General features: G+C 41.1%; 1 protein-coding gene across 7 annotated transcripts in view; it reads right to left on the reverse strand.

Moving 5' to 3' along the window:
• Fat3 (FAT atypical cadherin 3) overlaps positions 1-18600 on the reverse strand; it is a 603560-nt gene that overhangs the window by 360701 nt on the left and 224259 nt on the right. The window lies entirely within an intron of this gene.

Consider the following 18600-nt stretch of genomic DNA (forward strand, 5'->3'; position numbering starts at 1 on the left):
TGTGTGTGTGTGTGTGTGTGTGTGTGTGTGTGTGTGTGTTTGCAGGAGTTTACATATGTCAGTGCCAGTACTATCCAGAGGGTTTCAGATCCTCTGGTACTGGAGTTACAGGTGGTTGTGAACTACCTGTTGTGGGGGCTGGAGGCTGAACCCATGTTCTCTGTAAGAACAGGAGTACATGTAAGAGTAACAGAGTAAGGGCTTGGAGCCCTCTTCTCTGCCTTTGAATCATTCCTTCCTCAATTTTAATAATTAAACTCAGTGAAAAATGTACCAGTTGTGGTAACACAAAACATGACTGTCAGAGGAGATGCTGATCGTTTTGTTACAGGTTGTAAGGGGTATAATTTTAATTAAGTCAAAGTCTGTCCATAGTACAATATCTTCGGGGTTGAAAATTATGGAGTTTTAAAATGAAATGTCAGAACATAACCTTTGGCTTTTGAGTTGAGAATGCCTTTGTGAAATGCATTGTCAGTATTAGCTGTACCTTCATCCAATTTCTAGACCAATTTACTACAGGTCTGCAACTCTCTAACTCAGCAAAACAGTGTTTGGGTCGGCTAGCCTGTAGCCTGGGAATTCCAGTTCTGCTTAGAAATACCTTTTCTCTTAAAAGATTGCCTGGACTGAAATGAATTCAGTAGGTTCTCTGGGGTGGACTCCTGACCCCCAGATCACAAAAAAAATACCACTGTTATTCTTTTGGGGAGAATTTTCTAGTCTTTCCTATCAGATAAGAAAGCTGCAAGCAAAGCTATATCCTCACAGATCTGAATTTCATACTTAGAATTCCAGAAGGAGTAATAGCCTCAAATAACTTCCCAATAAAATAGCAGAAGCAGACACTGCAGTACTCTGTCCTCAAGAGAGTACCTTCCGACGTACACAGTGCTTGACGTTTACTGGGGTGACCGACGTCTCACAAATAGCTGCACGCACCACGCAAAGGCTACTTACCAAATCACTGGATTCATTTCCCATGTCAAACACATTCTAGGTGACAAAAGTGAAACGTGCTACAAAGCAAGATGGGCCAGGTCTGCGTGTGGCGCTGCTGCCCTGGCTCATAAGCTGGGACATAAGAAGCCCCATCCATAGCTATCATAACATGCCTACTGAAGCTTACCATGGGAAAATAGCCACAAACCTTCTCTCTTCTTCACTTACTCATGTTGAGTCTCACCAGGTTGCTTTCCTATGTGAGCAATGATGGTGGACCACAGACAGTGGCCTACTCCTGTGATCAGTGAGCAATGATGGTGGACCACAGACAGTGGCCTACTCCTGTGATCAGTGAGCAATGATGGTGGACCACAGACAGTGGCCTACTCCTGTGATCAGTGAGCAATGATGGTGGACCACAGACAGTGGCCTACTCCTGTGATCAGCTTGGGCTGCTGAGATCATAGAGGAGTGCACACATGCACAGGCATTGGAATATGTGAATAACAGTGATAATCCACTTACTTTCGTTTACATTGGAAACAATAAACCCGTTGCTTCTCTTTTTACTTATAACCAGGTAGGCCACTAGGGCAGCATAAAGAAGCCAAGTCCCCAGAGGGGGAAAGACTATGATTCTCCTAATTGAGTTTCCCCAGGTCTCCTTGCCTATAGATGCCTTGGATTGTTTTCCAATTTTCATTTGAATTCCATCCCATTAAATGGCTGCAACCCCTGACATCCCCCTGCCTTGCATTCTTCTTCTGCTTCTAATTGAGATGAAATGTGCCTGCTCACTTGGGCCATGGACAGTGCCAGAGGCACTGAGGAGACCCAGATAAAAACAGTGCTAGAGTATACTATAACAAAGAACAAAGGAGTTCTACGGTCCCTATAACAGAGCTCCGTGATGCCAGCTTGTGTATTTGTTAAGTACCTAGATGCTGACTTTGAATGGGAATGGAAAAGGACTGGAGAGAAAAGAAGGTTATTTTAGTACTACTTTGTTACCACACTAACTTTGGCTGCACATAGGATAATCTCTTAAAATATTCCTATATTTAAATTACTTCCAGATCACAAGCTATTTAAGTAACAATGCAGGGTAATGGCATTTTGTGAGCAAATGACTGAGATCTGTGAGCAAATCTTCTTGTACTTGCAAGGCAGGGATGAAAAATCGAGTTGATTTTTCTCCCTCTATAAAGACATTTATTTAGGAACTACACAAAATGCTAAGCAAATTATATATATATATATATATATATATATATATATATATATATATATGCAGAGATAGATAGTTGACGATTTTTAAAAATGACAATGGTACTGTCAAACTACATGACCATATGTAAACTGCCTTGGCTTTGTCTTGGTATTCTGTCTGTAGGGAGTCCTATTTAATACAGCTAAAGCGTTCTGATCCTAGGGACAATCAATGTGTCTGTGGTATTAGTAAGACACCTGGCATCCAGGACACACACACACACACACACACACACACACACACAGAGGGAGAGAGAGAGAGAGAGAGAGAGAGAGAGAGAGAGAGAGAGAGAGAGAGAAACAGAAAGAGAGGGAGGGAGAGAGAAACTCCCTTAGTGGAGTAGNCTGATCCTAGGGACAATCAATGTGTCTGTGGTATTAGTAAGACACCTGGCATCCAGGACACACACACACACACACACACACACACACACACAGAGAGAGAGAGAGAGAGAGAGAGAGAGAGAGAGAGAGAGAGAGAGAGAGAGAGAAACAGAAAGAGAGGGAGGGAGAGAGAAACTCCCTTAGTGGAGTAGGACAATAAGACCCTGGAGTTGGGGACCTCTACTCTGCATTCATAGCTCTACGTTGAATATCGAGTATTCTTTAGCTAGCTAGAATCACAGAGAAATGAGGGAAGGTATCCAGAAATGAGAACCAAGGTTCTTCGAGCTGTTGCTATCTTCTTTCTTGTATTCACACTGTTCAGAAATAAACATAGGTACAATCCAGGGGGCTCAGTAAGAGTTGGAAGGGGGACCGTGCAGGATATGTGAGTAATCCTGTAGTTACACAAGACGACCCTAAACATAGGTCACATGGGAAACTGTGTATATGTGACTATGTGTAAGAGTGTATGTGAGATGAGCATGTGATTGTATATGTGTGTGTGAGTGAAGTATATTTGTGTGTGAAAGAATGTATGTGAAGTGAGTGTGTGAGTGTGCATGTGTATGAAGTATGTGTGTACACATATGTGTGTGCATAATTATATATGGGAATAAATGTACCTATTTTAACCTCAAGTATTATTCCTCATGTACTTTTTGTCTTGGTTTTTGAAATGGCCTATTTCTCTAGGATCTGAATCTTCCTGATTAGACTACACTTTCTGGCCAGCAATCTTCTGGCTTCCACTTCCCCAGCACAGGAGTTACAACAATGTGCCACCATGCTCTGAAGATGAGTCCTTTCCCCAGCACATAACACAGGTGGCTGTTTCAGATGGGTTCAGATCAGCTGCCTGCTCTATATTTTATGTGTTCTCAGCAGTCAAGAAGCACTGTCCTATCTTTCTAAGGAATAGGTTTATTCATAGTCTTAATAATAGCTATCCTCCATTAACTCCCTGGTACTATGGTCCAGGACATATCAGTCCATGCCTCTGTTATTCAGAACAAACTCTACACATACAGAGTGCCTGAGAGATAGTGTTTATAGTATCCAAATCATGAATTAGGCTTGAGTGATTGTGTGCTGTTTTTATCTCCAGAAGCCCCGTGGCTCCTGACATACAGGGAGAACCTAGCAGAGAATTATCAGCCTTTGTCATATCCATTAACAGTGTTCAACATGTGACAATAGGCTGTACAGCAAAAGAGCACACTGAGTTAGCCCAGGAGAGCAGAGACAGAAAGAGCTGCTGAAAGCAATGTTTAGTGAAAATAGTAGGGTCCCAGATACAACCCGCTCCTCACTGGTTGGCACAGGCTGTGCATCACCCACCCAAACACAACAGATGCAGATCTGTGAGATACCTCCACTACAGAGACACCCTAAAGAGCCCAGTGACATATATAAGAAGCAAACCACCATGTTTGTTTGGCCAGTAGTCCTCCAACATGCCTCTGTAGCATGGCCAAGGTCCACAATCAGAAAGGCACATAGACGCCCAAGTCATGACAAGATGACTCAAGAACTCTCACAGAGGAAGCACCAGTTGGTGGTATTCTTTCCAGCTGTGTCCTAGTAGCCCAGTTGTTACCTAGAAACATCTGGCCTGGATACATCCTAACCAGTTCAACAGCTTCTGGGTCCCTTGAAAGGAGGCAGCAAATGGGCTGCCATCTACTGAGATTGCCATCCTGGAAGCTCATCTCCGGTTCAGGCTCCATCCTCCTACGTACTCCATGTACAATAAAACGTTCTGAATTCTTTCCCATATGTTACCACGTTACAATTCATCTGGAAAAGCCTTCCTTTAACACATACACATGTGCACAATCTCTCTTTCTCCACAATTTACAAACACTCTTTCAAAACAAATCCCTGAGCAGATATGATGTCTTATTTTCCACTGTATTTATATCTGCACTTTTATGACTTTTAATGCACAATCTCTCAGTTTTCTTTCTGTCCATCCATCAGTTCCTTAAGGAGAACTGTGCAACTCACTTTCTTTCTTCCCTGTGCCTGACAGAAAGAAAGCTCAGTGAAAAGAACCATCCCTGAACACCTGCCCTACACAGCAGCACTTTGCCAGAGACCATACCAGCAGGTAAAGTGCACAAAATCTTGTCAGGAAGACCATAAGACCTACTACGAACACTTTTTACAGCAAGGATGGTGAGCAAGGGAGGCAAATGTGAAATATATTTATTAATAACAACTGCTTCAAAGACATGGCCAACACAGGATTTTTGAATCAGCTATAAAAATACTTTATTTTAATGACTAGCTTTAATTGCTTTCCTGCAGAGAAACAATATTAAACTCCTAACTAACAGTTGTTTACAACCAAAGGCCTCAGACATGCCTTCTTTTCTGTTTCTGCTGTCACACTGAAGTAGCAAGCACAAACCAGAGAGGTTTTTCAAAGGCTGGTTAAAAAGGCATGGTGACAGCTAGGACCCACCCAAAACCAAGGAGTGGCGTAATATATGATAATAATCCCGGAAACAAATCTGTGCCCGTTTCTCTGCCCTGGCTGTGCACTGACCTCCCACGAAGCCTGGCTCCTGGGAGGATCTGTGGGACCGCTTGGCTTGCACCCTGCTTCCCATGGCCCAACTTGCCTTTGGAGAGTGATCTGGATCCGACAGTCACAATTGTTCTAAAATGAAGAACTACAATGATTTAGCGTCTATTACATAATAATTTACAAGCCCCAGTGGACAAGCACAAGTCACTTAGGACTCCCATTTGGAACAGCCTATTTCTCTGAGTTCAGATGACAGCAGTAATTCATTTGGATAATGTGATTCATGTACTGTCCCTCTCCTTCACTGTAACCTTTGCCACAATGAGATGATGGCACATCAGGGTACCATCTCAAAGGAGTCAGAAGCAAGGCCTTCTATGTCTATGACAACTGAATTGAGCAGATGGGCAGGGAACACTTTATTTTCACAGGAAGAACAACAATAACAACAACACAACAAAAAAAACAGTGCTCATGGATTTTAGTCATAATTAGTAGTAATCAGTGCACACGCTGTGGAATCCCTCCACTGTGACAGTTTTATCCTGTGTGTGTGTCTGTGTGTGTGTGTGTGTGTGTGTGTGTGTGTGTGTGTGTGTACATGAACTCAGGCCCTCATATTTGCAAGGCAAGCACTTTTATTATTAAGCCATCTCCCCAACTTGACATTTTAAAGATTTAAAAGATTTTAAAGACTAAATATGATAAAATGGAAAATTAGAATATCTGCATGTAATAATAGTGATCGATGCTTGATAAAATGCATATGTAAGAGAGGGAGAGGCGGCGCAGGCAGGCTCTAGAAATGGCACATTGAGCATTGAGCATTGTACCTTCTTTGTCCTTTGTTTACGATGTCCTCTGCCGAATGAGTGGCATCTCTAAAGATCACTTACTTTGTCTATAAGGTGAGGATGTCACCTTATAACAGCTACAGATTTGAGGACATGACATATTTAATCTACTTCTCAGAACAATGGAAAGAAACACTGTATACTGTGGTATACTGTGCTCAGTGTTTAGACGGTCTCCAGTCTGTAATCAACACTTTATCTATTAGTCATCATTGATGTTTACATGATTATTCTAAAATTATTACTGTTTTTGTAAGGCAATATACATATTGCAACCACGCATTTTCCTAAAACCCAAGAATCAAATACTACTTCCTAAATCCTATCATCATGACTGAACAGCAGAGACGGAAGCCTGCATCTGTCCATCACTATCCAAGGAGGCTTCTAAGGAACAAACTACCTCCTCCCTCAGCTTTGTCTCCAGCCATAGAAACATCACAGTGTTTGTCAAACAAACTGACAGGCTGTCTTTCTACCCTGCATTTATGCTCTGGGAGTCTTTCTGTTATTTGGCAATATGTTCTTGACTTGCTTTTGGTCTCCGTTTCTAAACTAGGGGCCATTCCAACTTATAATTAAGTCTTTTACAAAAGTAACCATTCTTCTCTGCAGTCTACCCCATGCTGATATAGAACGAATGTGGTTACATTAAATAACTGCAAGTCCTCAGCCTATGAGAAATAGGTAGATTTATATACACATATGCACACACACATGTGTATACACACATAACAGACATAATAAAGAGGTACTTTATTCTCTCATTAAACTGAAAGCTCTCTGAGCCTATGAGTGATGCCTCCTTTTCTTCTGTGGATGTCATGTGGGCCAGAGGTCACCCTACTCATTTGGACTGAACGATTATTAATTTGCACATGTCAAAATTCACTGGTAGAACTGATGACAAGCCAAGAAGCAGGAGGAAGATAAAACACAGTGTCTCTGAAGTACAGGTTCAAAGGCAACAGCATGCTCATGTCACTTCCTTGAACTCAATCCATCATAGAGCTAACAGAAAATGGAAATCTATATTTAAAAGGAGTTCAGTGGAAGTCAGAGGAGGGAGGGGGAGAGACAGGAAGCAAGTCTGTGTGAGCATGACTTCATATGCATACATACAGTCCGTGCACAGCTGACTGCTGGATTCCTGAATGTTGCTAGGTTTTATACATGAATACTGTCGTTTAATGGCATCAGGGCCCCGACTCTGCATCACTATTAGCAGGAAACCTATTAGGGCTTTTCTATTTACAGCTTTCCACAAGCTTCATGATTTCCCAGTAGCATATTACCATTAATTGGTAAAGGGCACTCTAGGAAATCTAGTCAAAGACAATAGCTCAGCCACAATTAAAAACAATTGCATTAGCTGACCTGGAGACAAAGCAAAGGGTGCTGGGAAATTCCCTGCAATATTTTACAACCTGAACTAATTAAAGATCACATCCCCCATACAGCCAGGGAGCAGACATAAGGAATACCTTCAGCTGAAGACTTTCTAGTTTGATGGTTACTATAATGAATTTGGTCCCCGAGGTACCAGACAACAAAAAGCAGCTTCCATCTGAAGGCATCAGAATGAAAGTCTGGCTTCCCTCTATTCTAGAGTCCTTCTTCCTTGTGACCCATCCATCTCACAGGGCAGCCATCAGCTAATTTTACTGCAACAAACACAGGGGACATAAAGGGCGTGGGGTGCTCTCACTTTAACCTGTTAAATGTCTTCCATAGATTCAATGTTGACAAAGATTAAACATAGCATGTCATGATTGTCAGGGTAGAAGTTGGATGGATTTCCTTTATTAACTTAGGAAAGCTGTCCCTCATAGAATGCAGGCAGTAGACTAAAAATGTTTTTTTATCATGCGATTAAAGTATCTTTTACACAGGCAGCCCCAGGCACCTCAAGTTATTGCTCTAATGCCTGGAGGTAAATTAAGGTGGCACTTTCTTTTCTCCATCTCTAATAGGATTGTACATTCTGCTGCTGGCAAAACCGATTACACTATTACCCATTGCAAAAGCCTCATTTCTGAATGCTGATGTGTGTTCTGTCACATCTGGCTTGAAAAAAAATTACCTCTTGCTACTTTGTTCTGATAAGGAGAAAACTTCCTGGAAGTGTTTTCAGGGACACTGAAATTGAGAAATATAAGAAAGAGTGCATATTAGGCCTTGTGTGTGTGAGCTAGCAGATGGCACTGTTTTGAAACACTGGCATATTTCCTCCATTGAAGTTCTTGTACATCTAGTCTAATCATATTTGTCAGCATTTTAGAACAGTAATGCTATAATCAATGCAGATGTATCTGCATCACCAACACAAATTCATTTTTAGAAGAAAAAATACCATATAGATAACACCATGTTAAATATGCATTTCACTTATCTCAGATTAAATTGCACATTTCAACCCAAAGTAATGTTTTACAGCTTAATACAAATATTTGGAAAATGATCTATAAAGGAAGAATAAGCTTGAGCAAGTTTGGGTTTTCAATGTGAATGACACTTTTTAATTCTGGTCAACAACATTCACAGGTATAGTAAAAATGGCCATTTTGCCAAAAGCAATATACAGATTCAATGCAATCCCCATCAAAATTCCAACTCAATTCTTCATAAAGTTAGAAAGAGCAATTCTCAAATTCATCTGTAATAACAAAAAAAAATCAGGATAGCAAAAACTATTGTCAATAATAAGAGAATCAGCATACCAGACCTCAAGCTGTACTACAGAGCAATAGTGATAAAAACTTCATGGTATTGGTTCAGTGACAGACAGGTAGATCTATGGAATAGAATTGAAGACCCAGAAATAAACCCATGCACCTATGGGAACTTGATAATTGACAAAGGAGTGAAAACCATCCAGTGGAAAAAAGACAACATTTTCAACAAATGGTGCTGGTTCAACTGGCAGTCTACATGTAGAAGAATGCAAATTTATCCATCCTTATCTCCCTGTATAAAGCTCAAGTCCAAGTGAATCAAGGACCTCCACATAAAACCAGATACACTGAATCTAATAGAAGAGAAAGTGGGGGATATGTTTGAACACATGGGCACAGGGGAAAAGTTCCTGAACAGAACAGCAATGGCTTATGCTCTAAGATCACGAATCAACAAATGGGACCTCATAAAATTGCAAAGCTTTTGTAAGGCAAAGGATACTGTCAATAGTACAAAATGGTAACCAGCAGATTGGAAAACGATCTTTATCAATCCTACAAGCGATAGATGGCTAATATCCAATTTATACAAAAAAAGTCAAGAATGTAGACCTCAGAGAACTAAATGAAACTATTAAAAAATGGGGAACAGAGCTAAAACAAAAAAAATATGTTTTTCTCAGCACCTCATGGTACCTTCTCCAAAACTGACCATATAATTGGTCACAAAACATGCCTCAACAGATAAAAAATATTGAAATAATTCCATGCATCCTGTTAGAATTCTCAACTGAGGAAAGTGGAAGGGCTCAGAAGCACCTAAAGTAATGTTCAATATCCTTAGTCATCAGGGAAATGCTAATCAAAACAACCCTGAGATTCTACCTCACACCAGTCAGAATAGCTAAGATGAAAAACTCAGGTGACAGCAGATGCTGGCAAGGATGTGGAGAAAGAGGAACACTCCTCCATTGCTGGTAGAATTGCAAGCTGGTACAACGACTCTGAAAATCAGTCTGGTAGTTCCTCAGAAAATTGGGCATAGTACTACCTGAGGACCCAACAATACCACTCCTAGGCATATACCCAAAACATGTTCTGACCTATAATAAGAACACATGCTCCACTATGTCCATAGCAGCCTTATTTATAATAGCCAGAAACTGGAAACAACACAGTTGTCCCTCAACAGAGGAATGGATACAGAAAATGTGGTACATTTACACAGTGGAGTACTACTCAGCCATTAAAAACAATGACTTCATGAAATTCGCAGGCAAATGGATGGAACTTGAGAATATCATCCTGAGTGAGGTGACTCAGTCACAAAGGAGCAAACACTGTATGTACTCTCTGATAAGTGGATATTAGCCTCAAAGTTCAGAGTACCCCAGATTCAATTCACAGACCATAAGAAGTCTAAGAAGAAGAAACACCAAAATTTGGATGCTTCAGTGTTTTTTAGAAGGGTAAACAAAATACTCAGAGGAGAAAATATGGAGACAAAGTATAGAGCTGAGATTGAAAGAAAGACCATCCAGAGACTGTCCCACCTGAGTATTATTATGGTTGTCAGGCAGTGCTTGCTGATAGAAACCTGATATTGCTGTCTCATGAGAGGCTCTGCCAAAGCCTGACAAATACAGAGGAGGAAGCTCACAGCCAGCGATTGGACTGAGCTCAGGGGTCCCTGATGGAGGAGTTGGAGAAGGGACTGAAGGAGCTGAGGGGGGTTGCAGCCCCATGGAGGGAGCAACACTGTCAGCAGGCCAGACCTCCGGAGTTCCCGGGGACTGGACAGCCAACCAAAGAATACACATGGAGTGACACATAAGTGGCAGAAGATGGACTTGTTGGACATCAGTGGAAGGAGAGGTCCTTGGACCTGAGGCTGTTCAATGCCCCAGTGTATGAGAGTGCCTGGGTGGGAAGATGGGACTGTGTGGGTGGGGGTACAACCTCATAGAGTCAGGGGGAGAGGGGATAGAATTGGGTGTTCCCGAAGGGGAGACCTGGAATGCGGAAAACAGTTGAAATGTAAATAAAGAAAAAATCCAAGTAAACCAATATGCACAGGTACTCTCTCTGCTTGCTGATGTAGACTAGACTGTGAACAGAGAAAGGCACCATTAGCCTACTGTCTTGACTTCAGCTCAATCCAATCTGAGTATCAGCAATTTCTCCATGAAACTTTCAACATGTGTGCTTTCCAAGTCTCAGGGTCTGTTTTAGGCTCTTGCAACTTTAGGCCACCACTTTTCTGAAAGAAGCTATGCTTCTTGACACAAGACAACTGACTGACTGGCTTCCTAAGTTATTCAGGGCTCAACTGGATAAAGGATGGTCACTTCTCAGGAAGCAACACGACTGGATTTCTGTCCAGACTGACTCAAATGGACACAGGAAACAGCCAAAGCAAGGCCATATGTAGAGATGTTTACTGTTTTTGTTTACAACCTGCTTCCATGAAACATTCAAAATGAAAGCTGGACTTTGTATGATGTCCTGAAGTGAATAGATCGCTGGTACCTCCCAGGGACGGAATAGAGCTCTTGGGACAGCTCAAGCCATGTGGTGGTTTTTCTCTATTCCTTTTCTGCCTTCTTGTAGACTTGATCATTCCACCCTTTGGTATTCCAAGGCAAATTTCTGGGGCAAATTCCATGTACCACCAACACCCATTAACCATAGTATGCATCAGTTTCCATTTTAATATGCTGACAGGACATCAAACATCAAAAGTAACTGTCTCAGGCTGAAGAGCACAGAACACAAGGCGGGGCACATAGATTTATTAAGAATACTTGCTAAAATAATAGCATAAGTAGAAAAATACAGTATAGATGCTAAGGAAACTAATCACATGAGCAAACACATGTAAAGTTTAGAATTTATTTCACAATTCACCCACTGAGAGTAAATTAAATGCAAAATAATACATTCTTAGAGGGAGAAAGCAGATCTGTCCCCATACCCCAACTGTACCTACAGACTGCCACTCACACCCAAGGTTGCCTCTAATCCAGATTGTAAGAGAGACAGAAAAGCCTCAGAAAAGAGCTTCAGGGTTCTCCAAAGTGGCCACGGTCGGAATTCCTTAATACAGTGACTGATGGGCAGACTCTGACACTTTCACTTGTATTATCTCAGTAATTGTCAGATGACATCATGCCATGAAATGTGGGGACATGCTCGAATCAGGGTCTAATTCTGCCATTAAGTGATGGTGTGACTTCTAACCAGCCAACAAATCTCTCCCCATATCTGCTTCCTTCTTCCTAAGGTGTGGATGTAAACAGAAGTGGGTTACACACAGTCCACAGAGCACTAAGACACCTGCTGAGAAAGGTGTGGAAAAGGTTGAGAAAGATGGGTTTCCATGTTTGCATAAAGTTTGCCAAACAAAAATATTTTTCTATCAAAAGCTGTTCAGTTATGGCCCTGTTGATAGTGTTTAAAATTGACAGACTGTATGTTGGACTTGTATCTATCAGGTTTCAAACACCCCAGACAAAAGGCTGAGATATCTATTTAACATATCAAAGCAGACCTAGCCATCAGGTTCTCCCTGCAGTCCCTCAGCCCCCCCCCCCCTACAGGTTAAGAGGCATTCCTGGCTGGTATACATCACCCCCTCCTTAAATCTCTCCAGCAGAGGAGTTGGTCTTCCCTTCTCTGTATAATCCAACCAGTTTGGCTACCATCTCTGTTTGCACTTTTGGACATGCTGACTGTTGCACCTGGTCCCCCTCTCTAGGCAGTCTCTCTTCCTCTCCCCCCATATGTCTCGGCTCAGGGTCATGTTCGCTCTAGACTCTCCCAGATGTCCTTGTCTCCGGCTCTGCTTTCTGAATATCTATAATAAACCTCCTTCACCATACCTAGAAGCAGTCATCCTTTTATTATTATTATTATTATTTCTTTTTTCCATTCAGTATCTTCTCATGGAAACAACCCCCTGACATTGGTTCATCATTGAACAAAAATGGCTCAGACCAGAATTGTCATGCCGAAGAGATCATCCATGTTCCAGGTTGAGTTAGGGTGAAGGGCTACAGGATATAGGGAAAGAGGGAAAATGTTACTGTGCCACAAGAAGGACATAAAAGTACCCTTGAACCTATAGAGACCAGTTCTGCGGAGACATGATCGCAACTGTCAAATTCAAATTAGACCTACACAAAAGCTACAGGAAGCGCTCACAGATGACAGGGATATTACAAAACATCTTCTTCCCAAAATAAGGGCAAAAAAAAAAAAAAAAAAAAAAAAAAAAAAAAAAAAAAAAAAAAGGCAGATGCTATATGTTAGGATGCTGTGCATTGAAGTCCCCTCTGTAATATCTGTGCAGTATAAAGAACATGGTACGGGACATTAAATAGAACTATGTTACCTCCCACCTATCAAGTGTTATATTTAACTCTACCTTCTGGAACTCTCCACTTGAAACAGTGCATGTTCTCATACTCTACGCTTGAATTATAAATAACAGGTGGGTGTAGAGTACCTTCCCTCTAATGGACAGGAAATTAGCGAGTGTTTGATCACCATCCCAGATGAAAAGGTAAACGTCAGATCTTCCCCTGTTGCTACAATCTAGGAGCCTGCAGCGATACCTTGAATGCTGGCAAGGAAAGCCAAGGAAAACAGCTATCAAGAGGGTGCGCGTAAGTTCTGATCATCACAAATGTCCTATATGATTCTCAGGCAGGAGGCAGGCTTTTCAGGAAAAAGATTTTATAACATGGAATAAAAATACAACATTTTGGTTAGAAACAGGAGACAAAGGGAGAAATTGGAGTATAGTGAGATAAGAGGTCTTAGACACCTTCTACTCACCCACATCTCTACTAATTGACAACTCTGCTAACTAATACATATTTTTGTGTTTCCAAGTGTATAAATGTTGGGTCTTATTATGAGGTTTGTTGTTGTTATTGTTGTTTTCCCGAGACAGGCTTTCTCTGTATAGCTCTGGCTGTCCTGGAACTCACTTTGTAGACGAGACTGGCCCCGAACTCAGAAATCCACCTGCCTCTGCCTCCCAAGTGCTGGGATTAAAAGTGTGCCCCACCACTGCCCAGTTCTTGTTATGAGTTTTAATATGTGTATCTTAGGTACTTTGATTATATTTTCATCAAACCCATTATTCTCTTTTATGTACACTGCCAATGTTCCATGAGTTCATAAGTAGCAGGTCTCTCTCTCTCTCTCTCTCTCTCTCTCTCTCTCTCTCTCTCTCTCTCTCTCTCACCTATATTTATATCTAAAATCTATCCACATATTGGAAAACACATGCAAAGTCTCGCTTTTTTTTTTTTTGCTTAACAATGATCTGCAGATCCATCCATTTTTTCCTGCAAATGTCATCATTATATAACTTTATATTTGCAACTTATTATATAACTTTATATATTTCTTTATAACTTGAGAAATCTTTCCTATGTACAAAGACAATGTTTTCTTTATTGACTGATCTGCTGATAGGCTCCTAGTCTTGCCCATGCTTAGTTACTGGACTCATATAGCAGTAAACATGAATATGTAGCCATGTATGTGGTATGATCACGCTGACCCATTTGAATCCCCATGAGTAGTTTAGCTCAGCTATATAGTAGTTTGGGGGGAAATGGCTATACTGAGTTATATAGGGACCAGGTAAATTAACATTTCAGAACAGTGTAGAAAAGTTTCCTTTTCTCACATCCTCAAAAGCATTTGTTATTTTTTAGTTCCTTGAAGACAACTATTCTAATTTGGAGTTAGATGGACTCTTATAATTAAGTCTTTTATAGTGTTTTCTTATATAAAGTGAATTTCTAAGTGAAAGTCTGCATATGCAGAAAATGGCATGGCTTTTTATTAACTGCCCATTACGTCTGGGAAGTATCTGACGGAGTGGTTAGACACTGGCAGAGGGATCCTAACTCGTGCTTGTGTCCCTAATCTTCACAACAGATTAAATAACCATCAGCCCTTGAGTTTATGCATTGAAAATTGTCAGTACTCATCTTCTGGATGGAGCAACACCAGAAAAAAATGCCACATCTAATGAAGATTTCACAGATTACTAAAATAAATAGTCAAAACTTGGATGCATCTCAGAAACTCTGATTTAAACCAGCTGATTTGGATTTGAATAGCCAAGAGTTTATGACCGAAATCATCTCCAGCCCATGTGGCATGTACTACAAAGAACTCAGCTAAACTGCTCGGTCATGCTGCGTTCATAGTTTCATTGCTCTCTCTGGGCCTTCTAATGGATGTTGAGTCACTGGTGGTGTTGGATGGATGTCCTCTCCTAGCCATGACAGAAAGGAGAACAGGTGTTCCTCGATGGATTGAACGAGCTAAAGTCTGTTCTGAAAAACTTCTAGGTACTCAGTAAACAGCTGTCAAACAGGTCAGTTTTTGCCTCCTGCTTCTTTCCTGTGCACCAACAAAGAGGAGGTACTGAGCACAGGGCCTCTTTTAGAGCAGCAATGAGAATCTCAGTGACAAATATCTTCAATTGTTTGCAGCCAAATCAGCCAGTCCACATGGCTCCAACATGCCATTGTATACAAATTGTCGCAGCTGTCTGATCCCTCTGAAATAGGCACTGGGGAAAGACAGGCTGAGCAGACCTGGACCACAGCCCTAGCTCTGGCACTAATTAGCTGCGTGACCTTGCACAGTCTACCCTAGCTAAGAGCCTCAGTCACCTCTTTTATTTGCAGAGAGCAGTGACTCTTGCCCTGCCCACCTCACCTGGATGCTGCCTTGTGCACTGAAGAGGAGTTGAACAAAAGCACACGGAAGTAAGATTTCATAGCCAAGATACTGTCCTGGTAGCGAACTGAGGTGACTCATAATTCTTAATGAAGGTATGAACTGGCAAGAAAAGGCATGCTAGATTGAGTTTTTATTACAAATTATTATATATTTTTGCCACTTTGAGTACTTTGAAGAAAGACATCAAGATCTTCTAAAACTGCTTTGCGATGAGGATAAATTATGTTCAGTTGTCGAATCAGTGAACTGAAAACAGCAAACATGTATTGCTCTAGCAGCATGTTGCATTTGTCTGGTGCTATCGTCCATCCTTATTGGGTTGAAATTTGAAGCTTCAGAGTACAAGATTTTATAGGGTGTGATTCACATGCCTCATGTATGCTACAAAGATCCTTAGGAAGTGACAGAGTGAAAATGAACAGCAGCTCTTACGGCTCCTTCTCCAACCTCCAGGCCACCTCCCAGAACCAGTGCTAGTTCTTGTTCATTGACAAAAGTACTTGCATCTCCAGGTCTCTGCACTGCTGGTGTGCCATGCTTGCAAGCTACCAAGATACTGAAACTGAAACACTGTATTTGTTCTGGTCACTATGTCTTTTTGCCTTTATGCCTATCTCCCTAATGGGGTGTGTCCAAAGCAGTCCCTAGAAGACTCAATGAAATTTCCATTTGTATGATATATGTCATCTAAGACCTCAAAATTCTTTTATGTTATTTTCGATAGAAAGTTTTCCACGAGAGGGGCCAGACAATAACAACCTACTCTCCCCCCTTTCCTGAGGTCACAATGACAAACTAAAGTTCGATTTCATTAGAGTCTCCCATGAGGAACCAATGACTTTCTTGAGCTTACAGGGCATGATTGAGGGCTTATTTAAAAGAGTATGTGTGTTCACAAAGCAGCCCACTGTAAAGTCTTATGCCAGCACGGATGATGGCTTTCCCATAGACAAATAGAGCCAATGTTCCATCTCTTACTCCTCTAATTACTTCCCAAGATAACCTGGGATATTTTGCAAATAGGGGAGTAGTTTCAGAATCAATGTGATCTTATAATCGTAGGAATCAGAAAACATAACAGAAGACAAGAGTACAAGCTTCTCCAAGGTCTGCACTATAATGTTGAACCTGTGGCTGGGGCACTGCAGGATTTTAGGCAGAATTCTTGTACGGAACTGCTTAGAGGTGACAACACATGAAAGAAAAGCAGCTTGAGGCTCTGCACTGAACATGTTCCTCAAGTCTAGGAACTAATGCAAGCAGATGCAAATGCAAAAGCAGAAATATTGAAACTAAAGAAGAAACTCTGGGTACACATGATGTGGGAAGGACAGTAGAAGACCCTGGAATGGTGCAGGTGGGGTCTAGACAATTCCATCCATGGTCAAAACTACAAATGGAAATGAGTGTATGATCCCAGAAAAGGATGTAGCTTGGGTCTAGTTTGTCCCCTCTTCAAGGACAAAACTAGAAATGGAGGTGAGTGTGTAATCCCAAGAAATGGAAGGGTCTAAGGTCAAAACTGTCTATTATAAATGAAAGCAAAGAGGTAGGGTCCACTTTGGGGACCTGTAAGTGAGATGAAGCCTCCTCAAGTTTGAGAACAAGAAGAAACTTTGATGAAAACAAAGCTTAATAGAACAGGAACTGTATTTTTCACCTCTGACTTTTGTTAAGCCTCATTTGTGCTGCTGGCAGTAAAATCCTCAGAACATCTTGATAATGGCTGCCTCAGGGATAAGGAAACCAATGTAGGTTTAGAATCCCTGTGTACCAAGAATGCTAAATTGTTTGTTTCCTCAAACTCTTCCTGTCACAGGCTGAGGCTCAGAGAAGTTAAACAACCAATCCACAATCACAAAGCTCAGGCTCAGGACTATGGCCATGGTTGGTAATATATTTAGATGACACAACAAGGCCAGATCACCTGTAATGGTGGGTCCATCTGAAGAGCTCTGGAAATGAGCTCTACAGACACGAGCAGATACGATGATCTGTTATTCTAATATTGAACATACGTTTCCAAAGCCCAGAAACAGAGATAAGAATAAATATCTACCTTCAGCTGAGTGTATTATTTATCTCTTTGGGGATCTTCTGTACATCTTCTAACTATGAATACAACCTTATAGAAGTCACAGCAGGAGTTTCACACCCAGGAAATAGCAAAGTCAGTATTCAAACCAAGAGCTGTCAGCAAATTTGTGAACATGGTTCACTAAAGAGTTTAACCAAATTGGAACAAGTGCCTGTGACCACATGCTCAAAGATAATTATAAGCCTCCTCAGAACCACCCAGTTCAACAAATTACATTGTCTAGAGATCCACACATTACAAGCCTGAGCAGGGCATGGAGAGCTGATCTGAGGTACTGCAGACAGGCATGGGGGCAGTGTATACAAAAGCCAGGAATATTTGCAGCCCAGAATGTGGTCCCACACTGAAGACCATCTGCAGAGAGCTAAGCCTTTAAATGCCCATCTAAGGGAAACAAACTGAGTGTAACTCTGTGCCTACTGCATCCCTTTGAGGAGTTTTGGAGAGATTCTCTTAAGAATTACTGGTAGAAGAAAGAATTATCCTCAGGGTTGAAAAAAATGCATTTTCAGTTTAAGTGTTAATGTGAACCACTGCTAGAATAAAAGACCTTTACATACTCTTCTAATGGCAATACTCAGAGCTTCCTTCTTGAAGGCTGTAGCAACAAAGAACTCAGAATTAAGAACACATACACATCCTAGCTCTAAGTCAGAAGAGCATATACAATCCTAATCCAAGCTTAGTGTGACTAAATATACAGGCCAGAGTCAGATCAGAAAAACAGACTCATCCCTACTCCACACCAGAATGATGATGTATAATAGCCCTGACCCAGATTAAGAGGGACTGAATACACAGCTCTGATTCATGTTTAGAATGACTGAATATAGGCTCCAGTTTCAGAAAGACTAAACACATAGTACTGTTCTAGGCTCAGCTAGCCTAAGTATATAGCACTGCTCAAGTCTAAGTTGCTATATAGCTCTATTTCAATTTCTGAGTGACTAAGTACATAGCACTGCTTCAGGCTCAGAGTTACTAAAAAGACAACTCTGTCCCAGTTAAGAATGAATATATATATATATATATATATATATATATATATATATATATATATATAAA

This window comes from Mus pahari, chromosome 10 (assembly GCF_900095145.1).
Source record: "Mus pahari chromosome 10, PAHARI_EIJ_v1.1, whole genome shotgun sequence".
In the NCBI taxonomy this organism is placed as follows: Eukaryota; Metazoa; Chordata; class Mammalia; order Rodentia; family Muridae; genus Mus; species Mus pahari.